Source organism: Lissotriton helveticus, chromosome 6 (genome assembly GCF_964261635.1).
Source record: "Lissotriton helveticus chromosome 6, aLisHel1.1, whole genome shotgun sequence".
Lineage (NCBI taxonomy): Eukaryota > Metazoa > Chordata > Amphibia > Caudata > Salamandridae > Lissotriton > Lissotriton helveticus.
Window position 1 is genome coordinate 977,502,779 of NC_136067.1, and position 21,734 is coordinate 977,524,512.

The following is a 21,734-nucleotide window of genomic DNA, read 5'->3' on the forward strand; positions in this document are numbered from 1 at the left end:
GCAGCCCTCGCAGGCAGCCTGGAATATCGAGAGCAGAGAAAGAGATACCATTCCTCATTCATCCTAAATTCCAGGTACAGAACTGAATAACCCTTCACAGAGAATTCTTTAGTTATTCACTTGGCAAAAACAAACTTAACTTAAACTGTAACTTTCTATTCCCGCCCACGCATTAGACTTAGGTCAGGTACACGGGGTAGGCGTATTTAGAAACACCAGTTGAGTACGTTTAGTCAAATGTATATGTGTATGTAAATATATTTTAATCATTTTAAACATCATATGGCTCAGAAACCATATCAATGTTTTTACAGTATTATTTTATACTATTGCTTCTAATGTATGCACTTTACTTAACTATAAGTATTGCAATAATATCGATCCATTTCTCTTGTACGAGAAAAGAGACTGATCAATAAATAACACCTCTTTATTGAACACGCCCGTCTCTTCCTTTTCTCTACATTCTGATGAGACTAAGAATGCACGTACTGACTGAGTAAAATAATTGCCTTGTGCTCACACGACTCTCGAGATTGACTCTTGATTAGGGGAGAGCAAAGTTGTCATCTTCTATGGTTGTCAGAAACTAAATCCCTTCTTGTCTAATCAGGGAAGTTAATCCTTCCTTGAACATTCGAGAAAGTTTCTAGCGAACTCTGAGCTTAGCTGGCAAACCTAAAAATTAAGTCTAGCATCGACAGTAGTAGACCTAGTTAACGTCTGGTCTAGGCCTTTACTGCTGTAGGTACTATTCCAATGCGCAGAGCCTATTGGGAAGATAGGAGCTACACTACATGGCGCCCAACGCGTTTGGAAAGGGCGATAAAACTAACGTAAGACATTTAGAGTAACTCAGTCGTGCTTTCTCACTCAGACCCCTTTTCCCGAATACTCCAAAGACGTCTGGAGTGGGTGAAAGGTTATATCCTCCAAAACCTCGCAGGAGGGAACTCCTATGTATGGTTCTTGGTCAAGTCAACGTTGAAGGATAAACAGTTCCGAAATATTGTGCATCTAATCTTTGTTCCATAAGAAACCTGATCTGCAAATAAACATAATACCATCCTGTCAGTAAAATGGGAGACAGTGATGAAGAAAGAGAAGCAGTTAGATTAGCAGCTGAAATAGCAGCAGCTGATACTACAGCACTCGAAGCAGACCCGGATATAATACTCATCCAGGTCGCCAAAAGGAGATCTATAACCTTAAAACTTATAGAAAATGGACTGACACCTAGAGGTGGCACAGTCATATTCGTAATTGAGGCACACGAATATCGGCAGACAGAGGTATACTATTCATGGATACATTTTCCAGCAGCAAATGCTGTAACAAAGTACTTCCACTATTACAAAGTAGAGGAACCTCCTGAAACGAACACTCCTTTCGAGGAGGTGGAAGTACCACTCAAATTCCAAGAGCATTTGCTCTTATTTGATGGCGCCCTAAAACATAACAATCACATTACAAGGCTCGGTCCTTTAGGAAGACCAGGAGCAACGTGGCCGGTCTTAGCCAGATACACAACACATCCAGACATCGATAGAATGCCTGCAGCAGAGCTGTTAATACAGCTAAAACAACTACTAAAAATTCATAGACAATTAGTTCAGTATGTAATGCGGACTTCAACAATTCAGCCAGCGATTAAACTTCCACAGCTGACCCCTCACCAGGGGAACACAAATAAAATTACACCACAGAACATCCAATCCTGCCTAGGTAAAGTTCCAGCTAAACGGGAACAAATACCATTCTGGTTGGCACAGAAAATCACCCAAATAGAGGCGGTGTTTCCTGACACCACCCCATTAGAAAAACACAGGATTCTGACTATATGTCTCCCAATGGGAATCGCACCACACATTGAGGACTGTGACACTTGGGGTACAGTCTTTGCTTCCATCTACACAAAAACGCACGGTGTTCCATCCATTTCGGTAATACCAGATGTGCTTAAACAAATTCAAGATGAATACGGTCCAGAACCTGCTTTAACTCTTGGTATGAAATTACTAAAAGACTTCAAACAGGTCTCGGCTATATTACTAGCCAACATAAAAGGTGAAGCAGCAAACGTGGCGATCCGCCAGAGGTTAAAAGAGACAGATATAGCAGACCAACCAGCTGAAATTGCCAGAATCATAGAAAAATCCTTTGAAGAACTAGGCAGAGATAGTCTAGGTGGAATACCAGTAAAACCGCAACTGACTACAAGTCCAGAAAAAATATTTTTTAATAATAATAATTCACCAAAAAAGAACTGGGATGGAAACAAACAATCCAATCCTAAAGAAAAGAAATTCCAGTCCAGAGGAAGGTCTCCTAGGCGAAGATAGAAATCTCCAAACCAAAGACAGAGGTCACCGCAGAGTGACCCCTCTGGGAATAGATATAACCTTAGAAATAGGGATAATATTAAAAAACCTGATAGATATCAAGACATTGATACACGTCCCTCTCAATCTTTTCAGACTTCCGCGCAGAAATCGGAAAGAAGAGGACGATCAGAAGAGCACGCCAAGTCCAAAGACAAGGAACCTGCTCAGCTAAAAAAGAAATTACAATTTCCAAAAAAGAAGGTAGCCAGTATCAAGGTAGTTAAAAATGCCGAGAATACTGAGGACACAACTGAAAAACGGAGAGTGGGCTCAGACAATGCTAGACAGCGCAGCAGAGGTGAGCATAGCTCGCAAAGTCCTTATGAATCATCTGGAGACAGTGGACACGAATGAATACCTTCAAGTGGAAACTGCAGACACCAGAGTTAGCAAGCCCCACAAGATATACGAGATAACATTACGTATAGAGGGAGATAAGACTAGGAAAATAAGGGGACTATTTTGGGATAACCTCTCCAAAGGCTATGACATCCTTCTAGCTGAAAAAGACTGGCCACCAGAGTTTGTCAGGGAGTGCCCTCATGGCGAAGAAGTAATTATGCCTGCCTTCTCGAATCAAATACCGATTCATAAAAAATACACACTTGCTAGAAAGTGGGCAGTGGCCTTAGCACCTGCTTTATATAAAAATCATGTAGGATGGGATGAGGATTCTCCTCCTCACAAAATCCAGTTAAAATCACAACCTACTGCACAAAGGCAGTACCCAATTAAGCAAGAAGCTAAAAAACAAGTAAATGAAATACTAGATCAGCTAGAATACCAGGGGGTGATTGAAACTTGCACCTCACAAATGAACAATCCTTTGTTTCCGGTCTCCAAACCAGACAATTCGTACCGTCTAGTTTTGGATTACCGACACCTTAACACATGTTGCAAAACCTTTGCAGTGCAAAACTCACACAGTGCTGCACTAATGAATAACATAGTGCGCAAAAAATACAAAACAACCTTGGACATCTCCAATGGATTCTTTTGTCAAAACATAGCACCAGAGAGCAGATATTTAACTGCATTCTCAGTAAATGGCACTCAAAAACAATTCTGTCGGTTAGCCCAGGGGTACAAGAACAGCCCGGGGGTATTCTCAGCGAGAGTAACAGAATTACTACAACTATATGATGATGAAGCATTATCTTATGTCGATGACATTTACTTAACAGATGATGACTTGGATACTCACTTGAAAAGGGTGAACACCATAATACTTGGGTTCGCTGCAGAGGGTTACAAATTCAACTTCAAAAAATCCAGAATTGCCCATCTGACGGTCCTATTCTTAGGATATGAGTTATCAAGTGAAGGCAAAAGCCTGGCAGACAATTTCCTAGAGAAATGTGCCGTAATCCAAGCTCCAAAAACACTAAAAAACCTACAGTCAATTCTAGGCTTCCTAAATTTCGGAAGAACATACATTGCAAATTACGCAGAAAGGGTCAAACCCCTTTATGATCTAATTAAACCAGACTTTAAAAGATCCAATTGGACTCAAACACACACAGAAATTTTGAGATCCTTACAAACAGACATGCTAATTAAAACAAAATTAGAAACCCGTGATAATACACGCAACCTTGTGATCCGAATCATCCCAGGGAGATGCGGATTCACATACCTAACCTCTAATGAGGGAGATAAGGTACCAATTGCATTCAAATCACACATGTACACAGAAGCTGAACAGAAATTCAGTAATACAGAAAAAATAATTCGTGCAGTTCAAACCGCAATAGCTAGAGAAAAAGACATAGCTGACGGTAGACATATCACAGTCAGAACAGCAGAATCAGCCTTTGAGGCACTAACAACACCGTGTAATTTACCAACAACAACATTGAATCCGGAATGGAAACAATGGGTGAATTCAATCACAACGGACAAAGTATACTACTACTTTGATCCAGAACTAGAAGAATTAAAAAATCTAAAATATGAAAAGACGTATCCTCTGCCAATCGACATTCTGCCTCTACGACATTACGCCTGTGTAATCTATACAGACGGACATGCTCAACCCTCCGTTTGGGGAGAACAAGCATACAACCCCACATGTGAGATTACAAAAGAAGTGTGGCGCGGAGGTATATTAAAACCTCTATTAACAAAATCACACTCAGTAGAAACTAATTCAGAACAACAAACTGAAATAATCGCATTGAAAATGGCGCTAGATAATGCGGATCGCGAATTCCCGACACTTATAGTATCAGATTCATATTACTGCGTCAAAGCATATAACAAGGATTTGCAGTAATGGATTCAGAACGGTTACAAAGATGACACAGATGCACCAATAAAGCAGAGACTGCTCTGGGAACAAGTAGCTCTTTTGAAAAAAGAACTACCAAAGACTCACGTGACACACTCACTGAGTCATCAGCGTGATGGCGTTCACGTTGTGGGGAATTCATTGGCTGAAGCAGCCGCAGCGGCAGCCACTAAATCGGCTCCCGTAGATCGAAAAAAGCGTACATTAAAATACATTGACGGTGAAACATTGCTGGCGGTGAAAACGTCATCAAAAGGCGACTGCTCAGCGTTACCGATCAACTATCCACTCAATTATACATACATAATCGATGCAAACTCCGTCCCTTTTGCTCGAATCCCTGGAGTGGGGGATAGAGTGATTCCAAACATGGACAGGAGAAACTTGTTAATTGCAGACGCACACATGGGCGAGGGTCTCAGACACCTTAAATTAAAAGATTCTCTGGAAGAATTACAATCACGGTACTGGTGGCCAGGCATGAGCCTGCACTACACCATGTTTGTAAAAAACTGCCCAAACTGCAACAGAGATCGCAGAGGGGAGAGAAGCAGTTTAATACCTCGTCGAATCAAGGCAGATAATATTACCAGCAAAAAGAATGGCTTGCGATTAACATATACAGGCTAGTTTCCACTTATAATGTAGATCACCAGCACTCGGCTGACGTCCGGACTGTTATACAAGATTTGCGAGTCTAAATGGCATATACGCTAAGAGCATGCTACGTTCGACCATTGTTTTCACTCAGGCAATCCAGCCTGGGGGGGAAACATGGCCAAATGAGCACAGTCCAGCGGGAATCTTCTCACTTCCTTCCTGAGGGTACGGGATGGTGTAAAGAAAAAACCAAGGCAGAAAGCAATCTATAATAGAAAGGATATTAGGTTCGGGACCTGGGTGGGTCAAACATCTAATAAGTGTCCAACGTAGTCTAAATAACTTGCCAAGAAATTCTCTGAAGGGATTCAGTCCGTACGAATTATTATTCGGAACTAGGATGTTGATCTCTGACCTTGATAGTCAGACTTCAGTGGTAATAGAAAAAACCTTTGATGTCAAAGACCGTTTGGCTATTTTACAGGACTTAAACAAAACAAGAAAAGACCTGAGCAACATACAGTTGAAACAACAGCCAACGACCACTGAAGAATCACCACCTGTCCCAGAAAGACCTGTCTGGATTCCAAAAGTCGGGGATCTAGTCAGGGAAAAGATCGCGGTAAAGAAGGAATTTGGGCCTTCTTACAGAAAAGCAGTTCCTGTCTTGTCTATCAACGGGACAAGATCAGTTGTACTACCGCCACTTGCTGGAAAAAAGGAGAACCGAGTTGTATCCATCGACCTGGTAAAACCACAACATGTGGCCGATAACAAACAGTAGGCCAAGTGGACTCCCAATAAGTAGCAGAACACCAAGGTTTGCTACCAGTACAGAGGTCCTATCAAAGAGGCTCATCACATTCGAAACGCCTACAGAAGAACAACAAGGACTATGCAACAATGCAATAGAACTCAGACCTCTGAAAACCCAAATAAAGACATTTAGCAGAGACACACCAATCTATACTGAAGTACCAAGTGACAATGCAAAAAACAAAAATCCTGAACCAATTGGAACAATTGACAGAACTGCATCTGGTTACTTCATCAACTTCGATGATTCCTCTGAAGGCTTCAGTGAACCAAAGACACAGCCATCATCAAAATCCTTTAAAGACAAAGCTAAGGAACTTTTGAAACAACTGAAAGAAACATATCTGATTTCTCCATGGATTGAATTTTGGGTGGGTTTTGGTGCATTTATCCTCATACTTTGGCTCATCATGGTATTTACTTTGGGACGCTTCATTGAGGGAAAATATGCTAAAATGGACACAGCAAGTCAGAACATCAACTTGATCCTCAAACCACACACATCTTCACACGTCGAGAAAAGAGAACTTTCTCCAGAACTTTCTTCAGCCAACTTCACAGCAATTCCGATACCTGGTGGGGTAGCCTATGACAACAGTGACTATGAAATTTATGGTCCGGTCGAGATCCTGAAATATCCACACCAAATCAAGATCTCTTTGAGTGACTTTGCAAAACCAAACTCATTTGCTGATGATTGGGACTTTGAAAGTATTAACAACATGATGTCTGACTTAGTAATGTCTGCTAAATTTACAAAACATGATTATTTGCAAGGTTCTACAAATTATGATAGTATGTATTGCTATAACCATTATGGTAACCATTTTTTGCATAAATCTGCACAACCTAGAAATGTTTTAAATTATAATCAATGGGAACATTGTGCTACGCCTCCAAAAGGAAGCTCTAGAACCGTTTACGACAAATATTCATATTTTTCAGGTTTTAACATAACTAATGCTGAAACATTCTATTTTAAATTGTCAAACAAGACAGGGATGAAAACCATGATAACCAACACAAAATTGATATATTCAGATTCATTCTTTGAAAAAATGAATACTTTTGGATTTGATTATTGGGACAAAAATGTTGATTTGAAAAGTGTTTGGGGTACAAAAGAATGGCAAGTACAGGGTTTAGAAGCTTTGTTTAGAGCCTGCATGATCCCAGAACAAATGATATTTTTAAATGACACTGTTCAACAAACCACCTGTCTTGGCTTAGCCAAAATCAAAGATTTAAATAACCCGTCTATTCCAAAGCCAACAATGTTTAGCAATAACTCTGATACAGATGAAGAAATAGACGTAAACCATATACTTAACCAAAACAGAACACATCCTGATTGGAAACAATGGTTGATCTGGCCCACAGATACAAATAACTGTCAAGATAGATTCCTGAATAAAACACAGGGTTTCAAAATGACCAGGCCAGACCCTAGATATCCCCAAAGACATCACCCAGGGATAATAACAACCTACAGTGTGGGCAAATTATGCCTTCAATGGCTACAGACTTCCACACTGCCTGAAATTAAGCAACACCTAATTTTACTTACTGATGGTGCTGACTTGCGTGATTTCATACTGGGACCACGCAAACAGCGTCAAAAGCGTTTCATAGCAGCCTCTGTATATGCAGCATACAATGAGGCCTGGAAGGTTACTCAAATTGAGACAGCAGAAAGAATACGGGAAATTGACCGTATCAATTTGGAAAAATCACTTTCTGTAGTGGACAATGGGTTAATGACTCTGTCCTCCAGAATTTTTTCATTGGACAGCATTGTGTCTTCAGCAATCGATATATTATCGCAAGACTTACTGTTATTACAACATGGTCAGTCACAATTGCGTTCCATTGTACAGCTTGGCTGGACGTTACAAAATCTGCGTTCAGGCTATGTGCCTTGGCGTTTAATCAACACAACGTCACTATTCCAAATCTTTAACCTTACTGATAGACAAATCGGTATGGCGCAAAAGGGTGCTGATTATACAATCTTGAGCATTGAAAAACTAGAAAGATTACCAATGACAATGTCAGAACGACCTGTCAGTGAATGGATAATCCACGGAATCATAAATATTCCAATCTCAACCTTCAGGTTTCAATACTGCCAAAAATATATACAGGCTGGCATGTACGAGAAATTGGGAAAGGGGTACCTTAAAACAACTTGGAACCTGCCCTATTCACATGCATGTGTCAGTAATAAAGGACAGAAAGTGTTTCTTAGTGGCAACAATTGTGAGCTGTCACTAAGCGGCACGCTTCTGTGTAACGGAATTAGTTTGCATGGAGCCTGTGAAGGGAATTCATACAACCTTTCATGTCACCAGCAAGGCGCACCTGCAACAGAAATAGAACCATTCTTTCAAAGACTCTATAATGGGAGTTACATTCTTATTGTAGACCGCAGATGTTGCAGTCTTATGCCCGGGACTCCTTATCTAGTAACTACAACAGCGAAGGTCAAGTGCTGTGGACGTTCTTTGTTCCCCAGCTCCTTTCCAGACAGGGAGGCAAGGGCATGGCCCAGTTTGAAAATTACTTCTATTCGAATAGACACTTTAAGCAGAATGAAAACAGTGCTTCTTCAGACGCCTACAAGGCTCACGTCATCAAAAGAAACTTATGATCTACAAGTCGCAAGGACGACTGCAGAGATACATACATTATTATCAACTAATTCCCCCGTACATTTCGCGGAAATCCTGAGCGAAATCTTAAATATTTCTGATACCACTGGGGTCTCAAAGGTATTTAAGACAGTATTTTCGATGGCATTAACACCATTCAAAGCCATACTGGGTATTTTTCCAGATTTCGTCCATTCGATTTTTGGCGGACTTCCCCTGATCCTGGGACTAATTGCAGGAATCCTATTCCTAGTCCTTATTTTTCGTTATGGCAACCCATGTCACAGATCAAACTCTCGCGACAATGGAAGATACGATCCTAGCCATTGGATACCGGGACCGGATATCAAAAATCCTGGGACTCTCCCGGCTTAGAGACCTGAACATGACTTGGTTTCTATCATTTCGACCAATGTGGCAAAGGTGTGTTTTACCTGTACTAAGGTGTCTGCTATGCGGAGAAGAATGCGTGTTAGACACCTGTCTGACGCTACAATCGGATGCGCCAGTGGATGCAGATACACTGTTGGTTCCTACCAAGGTTCACGCTTTGTGCTGCCCTCAAAGGCTGCCTATCCTGATGACGGCATTCGTGGAATCTTCACCACTACGATTGAAGAGTAGTGAAGTTCAAGATGAAAGCAACATCGAACAGGTACGACCTTCTGTCAGCAATGCGAATCAGAATGTCAATGGAGACAATCATGCGCACGAATGCATGGTTACCCCTATTTCCGACTTAGTGGAACTTTCCCATGAAGCTGTTGACAGTTTTTTTTCGAAAGCCTGAATGATATGATGTTCTCACCAGAACAGAAATAGAGACTTTTGAGTAAACTCGCACACGGCGTTCCCTGAATTCGGCCTTCAACTTTAAAAATAAAGTCACATGAACAATTTCACTCCAGTTCACGGACAGCAATTTTTTCAGCATGCCCCTTAAAATATTTTTCTACATATTTTTTCCCGGGACACTGATCTTCTGCCTAAAGTAAGAAACTATTCCTAGAGAACTAAGATTTCTATTTTTAGATACTTTATATAGACTTTAGCTGCCCGCTGGTAGGTTCACAAATATTTTATTATGTGATGAAATGGTCTCGGACTTCCTTTCTGTATAGCCATATTAAGAGCCATTTCATGTGTATTTCTCATATACCGATAAGCAATAATGCATAAAAATGCGTGTTTACTTTTGCATTTAATTCATAGCTTAAGTGCATACAATATATATGACTGCAATTTTTCAGTATATTTGAAAATTTCGAAATGCATTTATGTATTTTGGGGTGGTAAGGTATATACTATACTCTATAGTATGTTGTACTATGTTATACTATGCATAGATTAGTAGATATGACCATAGTTAGCGTGGAGTGGGTGTCGTGTATTTCTATAGGTTCTGAATCGATCCCCCTATTCCTGACCCTATTCTGGTTAAACTAACTATCAAGTTAACTAACAGTCAGCCCATGAGGCAAGAAAAGCCCCCATGATGCAGATACCGTTATCTGACGCAGTCACACTACGGCACAGGAACGTGTTATCTGATTAGGTCATAACGCTTGAGATCTAATTAGACAAGCGACATTCCTCCAGCCCCTGATAAGGCATACGACGTTCTCATAACAAATCAAACCTATGACAACCTGGAAAATCCGTGCGGCCATTGTTTTGATTTCACAGAGAACTTTAGTAAAGAATGTGCTAACGAGCAAGTCGTATGACATCTTTATTGACGTATCTATGTCCATCCTTACGTCAATCTCGGCACCTTTAAGGTATAAATATTGCCGACCTTGCCCTATGCAAACAAACGCGTGGTGACAAGACGGAGCAGCCATACTTACCGGAGCCGAGAGCAGAAGCAGACCCCGCTGGCAGCAGCCCCGCCTTCCTGACGCGCTGAGAGACGCGCTGCTATCTCAAGCCGAGAGACCCAGCACCGGCGTTTCTGGGCAGCCCTCGCAGGCAGCCTGGAATATCGAGAGCAGAGAAAGAGATACCATTCCTCATTCATCCTAAATTCCAGGTACAGAACTGAATAACCCTTCACAGAGAATTCTTTAGTTATTCACTTGGCAAAAACAAACTTAACTTAAACTGTAACTTTCTATTCCCGCCCACGCATTAGACTTAGGTCAGGTACACGGGGTAGGCGTATTTAGAAACACCAGTTGAGTACGTTTAGTCAAATGTATATGTGTATGTAAATATATTTTAATCATTTTAAACATCATATGGCTCAGAAACCATATCAATGTTTTTACAGTATTATTTTATACTATTGCTTCTAATGTATGCACTTTACTTAACTATAAGTATTGCAATAATATCGATCCATTTCTCTTGTACGAGAAAAGAGACTGATCAATAAATAACACCTTTTTATTGAACACGCCCGTCTCTTCCTTTTCTCTACATTCTGATGAGACTAAGAATGCACGTACTGACTGAGTAAAATAATTGCCTTGTGCTCACACGACTCTCGAGATTGACTCTTGATTAGGGGAGAGCAAAGTTGTCATGTTCTATGGTTGTCAGAAACTAAATCCCTTCTTGTCTAATCAGGGAAGTTAATCCTTCCTTGAACATTCGAGAAAGTTTCTAGCGAACTCTGAGCTTAGCTGGCAAACCCAAAAATTAAGTCTAGCATCGACAGTAGTAGACCTAGTTAACGTCTGGTCTAGGCCTTTACTGCTGTAGGTACTATTCCAATGCGCAGAGCCTATTGGGAAGATAGGAGCTACACTACAGCACCACTCGAATATGCATGATCGACAGTGCAACACAGGCTGAAGGCAGGTGACATTGGCAAGGTGGAAGCTTATAAACAGCACAGGACTCCTCCTTGAGGACACCAATTTCCTTAAAGACGTGACATATTGGGATGTTCAATCTTCTCTCATTCCACTCTATATATAAATTTCATTTATTCATATAGGTCACAGTGTCACATTTAAAGACAAAAAAACACACGCCCACTACCACCTACAATCCCCAATTTTCATGCAATGAAAAAATGTGAGGAAAGAGAGAGAGCACCTCACGGTAGAACCGCCACAAGGGGTTACTGGCTGACAATTACCAGTTTACCCACTTATCATCATTGGTAACTCTCTCTCAGTCGTGAAAAGAAGAAAAAGGAGAAAATAAGTGAAATCAACAAATAATTTCACTATTAAAGAGACACAAATAATAACTCCCACTCGTGCACAAGTCAACAAACGCACCCCTCGTGAAAAATCAAAAGTGTAATTTTCACCATTAAAATTGAGAAGCTTGCTGGCCACTGCAACTTTATTCTGGGCTGCAAACCTTCCAAACTAAAATTGGTTTCTATTGTACCATACCTAATGCTGAATTGCCAACATGTTTCGTTGCTAACTTGTATCGCAACTTCATCAGGGCTTACAGGGGTTCATCCTTTCACTCATTTCACTGTGATTTTCAGTTCAACACCTGGAGGTAGCGAAGTTACAACATACCCACACACCTCCTATCAGGGTATCCATGTCAGCTGATCACGTGTCCCTGCGAACCCCACCGTACTTCTGGGTTTCGCTGAAGATTGTATTTTTTACAATCTTCAATACATTTTGTAGTATTCTACTTTCATGCATTCACTTTCTAATGTCTTTATATTCTTTCATCCTTCTTTCAACATGGTTTGTTTTCCCATAATTAGATTTTCCATTAATATGTCCTTTTTTTGTTTCCTTCTGATTGGTTGTACAACTTTTCTTTCTCTTTTTCACATTTTCACAAAGTCTTTTAACAAATCCTTGAGTTCTCTTAAGAGAAGTCTTTTTCTTCAATATCACATTTTGAACTTCATCTAATTTCTGCTTTTCTCTCTCCTTTAAATAGTACTGTTTTGTCTTGTCTTTTCTTTTGTACCTTTATTGTCATACTCAATCTTTCTTACTAATAATGGTGAGAAACAGGAAAGGTTTAAAAAGTTTCTGAAAATTATTTTATATTATTAAAATAATTACATACAAATATTCTCATCTATAAATGAAGAAATACTTTCAATTCAATTGCAAAGCTATGTTAGACACATCACAATTCCTTCATTTTGAAGACATCACAACCTCTGCAACAGAATGAGAGAGCACAACTAAAGCATTTCTCTACTACTATCCAAAACAATCAGGTTCACATGTATAATACATCACACAACAGATGTATAAATAGACATACATGTCATTCACAACACCATAACGTTCCTTCACAGACTGGTGTTCCCAATTCGAAATAATACCTAAAGTGTTGGGCTTACCCAAATATAAATCAGCAACCCTTCACGTAGCTCTATTGTAAGTCTCACCATATTCCTGAAAGCATTCATACGTGTGTCTGTACCTTTTGCTAGTGACACCATATATAAACCAACTATACAAATAGTTCTATACCTGTATTTTTTCACAGACTCATACAAAGTACCCTAATCACTAAACCATCTGTCAACATGTCTTTAACCTTACTTTTTTGGTGCAGCTTCACCATTTTGCAACTCCTGGGTCTACCCAAATATAAAGCAGCAAACCTTCACATGAGTCTATTGTAAATCTCACAATATTCCTGAAAGTATGTATGCATATGAGGTCCTGGCTGTGCGGGGGCACTTAATATGGGGCGATGGGATGTTCGTTCCTCCATTTAAGCGGAGACACCGGGGCCGCTTGACCTGCCTCGATCGCCGCCTCCATGCCTGACTCCAAAATGGCGGCCCGCGAGGACTCCTCATGACCGGAGCCTCACAGGAGCCGCTTGCCAACCTCCCGAGGTCCCGGCTGTTGCGGGGGCGCACAACATGGGGTGATGTGATGTTCTTTCCTCCACTTAGGTGGAGTCACTTGGGCTGCTTGACCTGCCTCGATCGCCACCTCCACGCCTGACCTCAAAATGGCAGATCAGGAGGACTCCCCCTGACCGGAGCCTCACCGAAACCCCCCCGACACCATTCCCATGGTACTAGCTTCGGATGGGCCGTCTGTTATGCAGAGACGGGATGTGCGCCACTACCTAGGCGGATCCTCTTGGGCTGCTGGACCCTCAGTAATCATCTCCCCCACGCCTGACCTCAAAATAGCGGATCATGAGGTCTCCCCCTGACCGGAGCCTTACCTCGGACGCCTGGACTGACCTATTGGAACCTCATGGTTCGCCACCCCCGTGCCTGCCAGGAAAGTGCGGAGCCCAAGGACTCCCCGGCCTGAGTTCACCAGCTACAACGTCACACAGGACTCTCTGGACTCAGCTGCACAGGATTAGCCTTCACCCTGTGAAATAAAGCCGTGCCTCCCCTCCCCCACTAGTCCTACCTACTCACCTGAAACCTCACAGCCGGAACTCCTTCACCATCATCTTCCCCCCCTCCTCTCTACAAAATTGAGACACATTTTCAAGCAGAAACTCATCCGCAAACACAAAGAAACCCTAATCACAGACATCTATCACTCGGCCTCCAATGGACCGATGAAGATGGACCTGATATTCCACACTGAGAGACCGGAATACTGGGTCACCATTATCAGAACGCAACTGTTTATCATCAAAACCACATCCACTCGCCACAGTTGCAAATTAACGACGATACTCCCTTTCAGATCAGCTGGTAGAGGCTATACAACCGTGACCATCTACACCAATGGCACAGTGGCACAGTCCTCATCCAGTCCTCAATGAGAACCTGGAAGCTTTCGACTCCCTATTTCCAGCACTAAGATCAGCCCTCCCAACCCTACCTCACCCTGCCCCAACCCCTTCACCGCTCACTCCCGCAGCCAACAACGAAGACCTCGTTCCTCTCTTCTTCGATCCCACTACTTCCCGATACGCTCCCCATCTCCCTGCTGCATCACAAGGCCCTCGTACGGCTAACCAGCCACAACAGGAAACTCTAACCACACCTCCAACTCCTCCTTCCAATCACCACTCCTCACCCATCTACCGCTTCCCACCGCCCCTTAAAGAAAACAATTCCTCGCCAACTGGCAGCCCCCTGCTCACGAGCCCCTTCCCCACGAGCCACGTTCCAGCTCTCAGACCCCCTAAACCTCCCCCTGTCCCTTCCCCTACCCCTCCCCCATCTTCTACCCCGATCCCAATCCCCCAACACCTCCTCTTGAACCATAACACGCCTGGCGCTACCCCTGTTGCCCACAACCCCTCCCATGATTCCATAGCACAGCGGCTTGCAGCCCTTGAAAACCAGATTGACACTATCACCGAAGGCCTAATGGAAATCCTCTCTAACCTCGGAATAGCCTGTAGACCCTCAAAATCCCCTCCCCGGACCTCCTACTCTGCCAACGCCAACAATACCCAGGGGCCCACAGAATTCCCTAGTTCCCAGCCTCTCGATCCCCCCCATAGGATCCTGGGTTCCGGTACACAGAATCCCGAAAAAATTGGAGCCCCCTGCCCTAGGCCCATGATCTTTACTCTATCTGCGACTCTATCAGTCTCAAAACACCCAACCTCAAGTCCGTTTAGATCAGAAGCACCTATGTCAGACAGTCAAGCAACCTTAGTAGCCGCTACATACGACTCTCCCCTCACAGAGTCACCTAAATCCAAAATCCAACTAATCACAGGTCACTGAAAAGACCTGCCCAACTTTAAACCACAGAGACTCCCAGTCCTCAACGCCATACCCAGGGAGACTAAAGACAGAACTGCCAGCAATCAGGAGAAATTCACCAACTGCCTACTAATCAACTGCAGATCGGCCTCACTACACGCAACGGACTTATCTGAAGCTATCCTCACTCATGACATTGACGTTGCGTTCCTCAAGGAGACCTGGCTAAATAAGACATCTCCTCCCTGCCTAGACATGCTGGTACCACCTGGCTTCTCCCTCACTTCCAAAGACAGGATAGATCAACGAGGAGGTGGGGTCGCTATCATCCACAAGGACAGCTGGAGCATCTCGGAAACCACCTCTTTTGATTACGATTCATTTGAATGTCTATCTGCCGTCATCAAGACCAAAGACAACGATTCTTTACTGTGTCACCTGCTCTATCACCCCCCTGGCAGAAACAACGAGTTTGGAGAACAACTATCCATCCTGATAGCACAAGACGCACTCGGCGATTCCAAAAACTTAATTCTTGGCGATTTGAATCTCCGATGGAATGAGACTCATAATCCTCTAATCCAATCGTTATCCAGCCTCCTCGATGATAACGACCTTATACAACACTGTACTGAGGAGACTCACTACAAAGGAGCCACACTGGATGCCATCATTGCATAAAAGAATTCAATCACGGTCAACCACATACTTCCCGTCGGCTGGTCAGACCACCATATGATCTTATTTCATATCAATAGCCCCATCATCTCTCTCAAACCCCCTCAGAAGCCCCCCAAATGGTCAAGAAACCTCTCCCAAGTACCCCTAGATATCCTGGAAGGACAGTTAAGCTCACTTCCTCCGGACAACAAAGCGCACCTCTCCACCAATGATCTCACTGACTACTATAATTCTGAGCTAGTGTCCATTCTTGACAAACTAGCGGCACTAAAGCTCAAAAGAAGCCGAGCCACCCCATCCAGAACATGGTTCAACGCTGACCTCAACGTAGAAAGGAGATACCTTAGAGCCAAAGAAAGAAAGTGGAGAAACAACCCAACCGCCATTCTTCGCGTCCAACTAAAATCAGCCCACAGGAAGTACAACAACCACATCAAAAACAAGAAATCCAGCTTCTTCTGAGAGGCACTGGACAAAGCCAAAAACAGACCGAAGGAGCTCTACAACATCATCAGACAACATACCTCCAAGCCTCTGTCCTCATCTCTACAGGCGTCCAAAGAACTATGCGATAACTTCGCCAACGTCTTCAACGATAAGATCTCAAGAATCGAACTATCATTAGACATCAACAACTCACACCTCAAGAAGAGCAGCTCGGCTGTACCGCAGGCCCTCCCTCCCGGCTCCTCTCCCTCCCCCTGGCTTAGCTTTCGCCCTGTCCTGGAAACAGAGATAATCTCGTTGATCTCGACCTCCAAACCATCAGCTCATATCTCAGACCCCATTCCTCCCTTACTAATCAAGAAAATGAAGCTTACTTTAGCACCTAAATGGGGCAAAATCATAAACAGCTCCTTAAAAAATGGAGTGGTCCCTGATTGTCTAAAAATGGGGCAATTCACCCCTCCGCTGAAAAAACCCGGTCTTGACTCAACAGACTTGAACAATTTCAGACCGATATCTAACCTCCCTTTGCTCTCTAAAACACTTGAACGTTGGGTACTTCTGCAATTGACTCAACATCTGGACAAGATTAATCTCCTGGACCCCCTCGAGTCTGGCTTTAGACAAGGCCACAGCACAGAAACTGCGATGCTGAACATCATGGATGCTATCCATGGATCTCTTGACGCAGACAAATGCTGCCTCCTCATTCTCCTCGATCTTTCCGCAGCTTTCGACACGGTGGACCACAAGCTCCTCATCAAGGCTCTTCAAGAAAGAGCTGGCCTCGGCGAGGTAGTTCTCAAGTGGTTTTCCTCCTTTACACACAACCGCACGCAAATATTAAAAATTAAGAACTTCACCTCCGAAATCCAGCAAGTCAGCAAGGGCGTCCCCCAAGGATCAGTGCTCTCTCCTCAGCTCTTTAACATCCATATGGAACCGCTCGCCAAGTTACTCGGGAAAGCCAACATCAGCTTTCACCTCTACGCGGATGATACACAGATCTATCTGGTAACTTCCTCTCTTAATGACATCCACAGACTAAATGATGTCCTGAATGATGTCCAAGAATGGCAGACAAATAATCACTTGAAACTAAATCCAGACAAGACTGAGACACTCCTGATCTCAAACAAAGAAGACAACCCTCAAATCACCGAGTGGCTAAAGGCAATCGATGCGCTTAAAGGGAATGTCACTCTAGCTGACTCCGTAAAATCTCTGGGCATCACCTTAGACCCCAAACTATCCTTGACAAATCACATTAGGAACGTGGCAAAAAGTCAGACTCTTGAACAAAATCAAACCCTACATTCCCAACAAGGACCTCAAATTGGCCACGCAATCACTAGTACTGTCAAGACTGGACTATGGGAACGCAATCCTAACAGGCATCCCTAAATCGCACTTGGCACCGATTAAAACAACACTACATGCGGCAGCCAGAATGATCACTGGCGTCAACAAATCTGATCACATCTCCCCGGCACTCAAAGAACTCAAGTGGCTCCCAGCATAAATGGAGTGGAGTGGAGTGGAGAAGTGTGGCTCAGTGGTTAGAGGTGGCAGACCCGGAAGCTGAGATCAGCCATGGACCAGGGTTCGATTCCCCGCCTCGGCGGGTCTCGGGCTCAAAAATTCCACGGACTCGACAATTCTCGCTCCGGTGCCTACTCGACTCACGGGGTCACACTCTGCGACTCTGGGCAATAGCTTGCTTAATCTCCACTACGGCCCCTCGCGGCGGGATGCCTGGCTTTCACCTTGTGAATACCCTGCCGGGGTATCTCTCACAGGGGAATACCAGGACGGGTTCCCTAAGCAATCGCCTTGAGACCCCTGGGTGAATCGTGCGCTATATAAATCGAAATACAAATACATTTACATAAATGCGTAGTATCTTCAGAACGGCCTGCCTAATCCACAAAGCCCTCCATACCGACAAACCTGAATACTTGGCAAATAAACTCAAAAAAGCAGGCTAAACCAGAAATCTGAGAAGCTCTAACTCCCTACTGCTCATCCTACCTAAAACCAGAAAGAAAAGAACAGCGGACTGCTCTCTCACAGGAAACGCCCCCAAAATATGGAACTCTATCCCCCCGCACAACAGAACCATACCATCCTACGTGGAATTCAAGAGTCAACTTAAATCCTTGTTCCTTATCCATTCCCTAGGTTGTGGATAACACGGATCAGATAGCATCCCTGAACTATGTGGCTACGCTGAATCCTGTTACCAAAGAAGTTCTGCTGTCCAACTTTTCTACTTCACTATTGACACTCGTTGATTGCTATTACTTTTCATATGTCATGTTCCTGCTGATTATTTATCATTCTCTTACTGTAAAGCGCTCTATTACCTTCGGGTCTTGTTAGCGCTATAGAAAACCTCCTAAATAAATAAATAAAAGAAATGTATAAAAGAAACATACAAACACAGGTATACCTATGTTTTATACATCTAGTATCTTCAGGTGCATAGAACATATGATAATTAATGTGCAAGTAGAGCCATACATCAATCACAAGATAATGCAGACCTTAAACTTAAAACTTGACAGACTGCACTTTACATTTGAAATAGACACCTACATTTACGTGGTGTACTTCAATTGTACATTTCCCCAGATTCATAGACAGTAGCCTAATTATTAATCCGTCTGCCACCATTTCTTAAACCTTACTTTTGTGCTGCTGCTTCACCATTCTACAACTACTCAGGATGTTGGGCCCAGTCAAATTAAAAGCAGCAATATATATCACATGTTTGTGCTGTAAATCTCATCATATTCTAAAAACCATGCATGCATATGTCTGTACCTATTACTAGTGCCACCATATATAAAAGAAAACACAATGGCATGGGGAGCAATAAAATGATGGATTTAGGTCCAGATATCTGTACTGGGGTGAATGTATGACACTGTTCTGCATTCTGTCCATCAATTGTTCTTTTTGCATTTGTCACCCCGAGTGGGACGGGTATTCCCAGATGTGGGTCCCGTGCTCTCCATGCCACTGGAGTCAAGCTATCCTGGCTGAAAAGGGATGAAATCCCAAAAACAGTCCTATGATGCTTGTTTCCTGCCCAGGGAGGACCTGGCCTGGCATTCCGTGCTGGACTAGTCCCATTGGGTACAGGATCAAGACTGATTTGCATATGGCTGGGTTCAAACTGGAATGGCATGGGGAGCAAATAAACTATGGATTTAGGCCCATATATCTGTACTGGGGTGAACGTATGACATTGTTCTGCATTCTGTCCATTAAATGTTCTTTTCGCATTTGTTACCCTGAGTGGGATGGTATGCCGAGACTTGGGTCCCGTTCTGTCCATGCCACTGGAGTCAAGCTATACTGGCTAAAGAGGAGTAAAACCGAAAACTGGTCCTAGGATAGTTGTTTCCAGTTCAGGGTGGAAAAAAATGAAGTTTAAGACATTTTAGGAGAGGGATTAGTGATTAGGTTACTTTGTATGAATGTGTGGAAAAAGGTACACTTTAAATATACCACAAATGTTTCAGTGTGTGCTTCAAATGTGAAGTCAAGTTCTAAGGCTTTTATGGTATTGTGACTGAGGTATGTCTACTTACACATGTATTCCTATATGTCTTATACATCTGCATGCTAGACGTATAAAACACAGGTATACATCTATTTGTATATTTCTTTTGTATATGATGCTGCTAGTAAAAGATACAGACATACACATGCATGATTTCAGGAATATGGTGAGACTTACAGCCTGGACATATGATGTGTTGCTGTATGCAAAATATAAAGCAGCAATCCATCACGTCACAGCTGTAAGTCTCACCATATTCTTGAAAGCATGCATGCATATGTCTGAAGCTTTTGCTAGCAGTTTCATATGTAAAAGAAATATACAAATAGATGTATACTTGTGTTTCCATGTCTAGTATCTTTAGTTGGATAACACCTATCTGAATACATGTGTAAGTAGAGACATATTTCAGACACAAGAGCATGCAGACCTCTCTAAATACTAACAAACTACAATACACATGTCTACATGTAATAACATATTTCAAACATCACAGTTTTAAAATAATTTTTAAAGTTAGAAAATTAAGCTAATACATAATGCACCTCACAAATGTGTAACTCACCTTTCAAATAGTATTGTAGAATATGAAATATCAGAAACTCATACAAGATTTTCTTTTGCACACAATCAATGCAATGCACCACTCTCAACAAGGTAAAACCAGTAATGGCAACCTTTCCCTCTCTTTCTCCACACAAATAACTATACGTAAAAAATCACATTCTTTCCTACATTAATTTAAATTATGAAACACATTTCTATTGGTTAGACATATTAACCCTTACCAACTGTCTTCTAAAAAGGAACAAACTGATTTTCTAGAGTCGCGACTCCATCGCAGAGCCTTAGTAAAGCGTCGCAATGGAGCCGCAAATCGACACGTGAGTTCAAAAACCTATTACTAATAATTCTAGTATTACTTTTTATGAACACACCACTTCTAAACATACTACTGATATGGGAAATCTTACTTAAATAACATATCATTTATATATAACTTAGAATTTCATATTTTAAAAGAAAGCACAATGAACTTTATACCCTTCCCCCATTCTGCTTAATCCCAGTTTCCATAGTAACAGCTTCTACAACATTCAACTGAACTGGCAGGTCACAAGTACACCCTATTTTCAAGTTCAGCGCACAAACTTAAACGCAAATAGCAAGTGTGGTTGACCTTTGCAAAATATTACCTAATCCTATCTACTGTAGCTTTCAAACATTTTTAAATAACCAATAAGAAACAGGCTTTTCTAAGAAAGTAACATTCTTCCTATTTTTGAGTGTACAATGTGCATGAACAGCCAATCAGTTATCTGCTTTGTAAAAAAACAGCAACTTTTCCACCATTTTAGATACCTCTCATTCTACCAACTGACTACCTCAGCTACATACATCTTCTCATTACTTCCAGACATCCCTTCAAGATGCTTACAGTATGTATTGTAGGGCACAGCTATGTTTTCTGGTAAACACAGAGGTATTGACATAGACCTAGCTTTGCAAAGTCTGGATATTAAATGGATTGTACAGAGAGGATTAAAGTGGCACTAATTGATGCATTTGGTTAAAACCTTTTTACATCTCCAACCCCCTGACCTCATGTTTGTGCACTGTGGTGGCAATGACCTAGGCACATTGACTGGAGTTGGACTGGAAATGCTCATGAAGCATAACATTGCACAGTTGATGTTACTGT